We start from the raw sequence: 378 nt of genomic DNA, 5'->3' as shown, positions 1-378 counted from the left end.
TCTAGTCTCCTTCTAGCCTCCTTCTAGTCTCCTTCTAGCCTCCTTCTAGTCTCCTTCTAGCCTCCTTCTAGCCTCCTTCTAGTCTCCTTCTAGTCTCCCACCAGCCTCCTTCTAGTCTCCTACTAGTCCCATTCTAGTCTCCTACTAGTCTCATTCTAGTCTCCTACTAGTCTCCTTCTAGTCTCTTACAAGTCTCCTTCTAGCCTCCTTCAAGTCTCCTTCTAGCCTCCTTCAAGTCTCCTTCTAGTCTCCCAATAGCCTCCTTCTAGTCTCCTTCAAGTCTCCTTCTAGCCTCCTTCTAGTCTCCCAATAGCCTCCTTCTAGTCTCCTACTAGCCTCCTTCTAGCCTCCTTCTAGTCTCCCAATAGCCTCCTTCTA

Source organism: Cyprinodon variegatus, unplaced genomic scaffold (genome assembly GCF_000732505.1).
Source record: "Cyprinodon variegatus isolate N-32 unplaced genomic scaffold, C_variegatus-1.0 Scaffold472, whole genome shotgun sequence".
In the NCBI taxonomy this organism is placed as follows: Eukaryota; Metazoa; Chordata; class Actinopteri; order Cyprinodontiformes; family Cyprinodontidae; genus Cyprinodon; species Cyprinodon variegatus.
Note: the sequence above shows the minus strand (reverse complement) of the source record.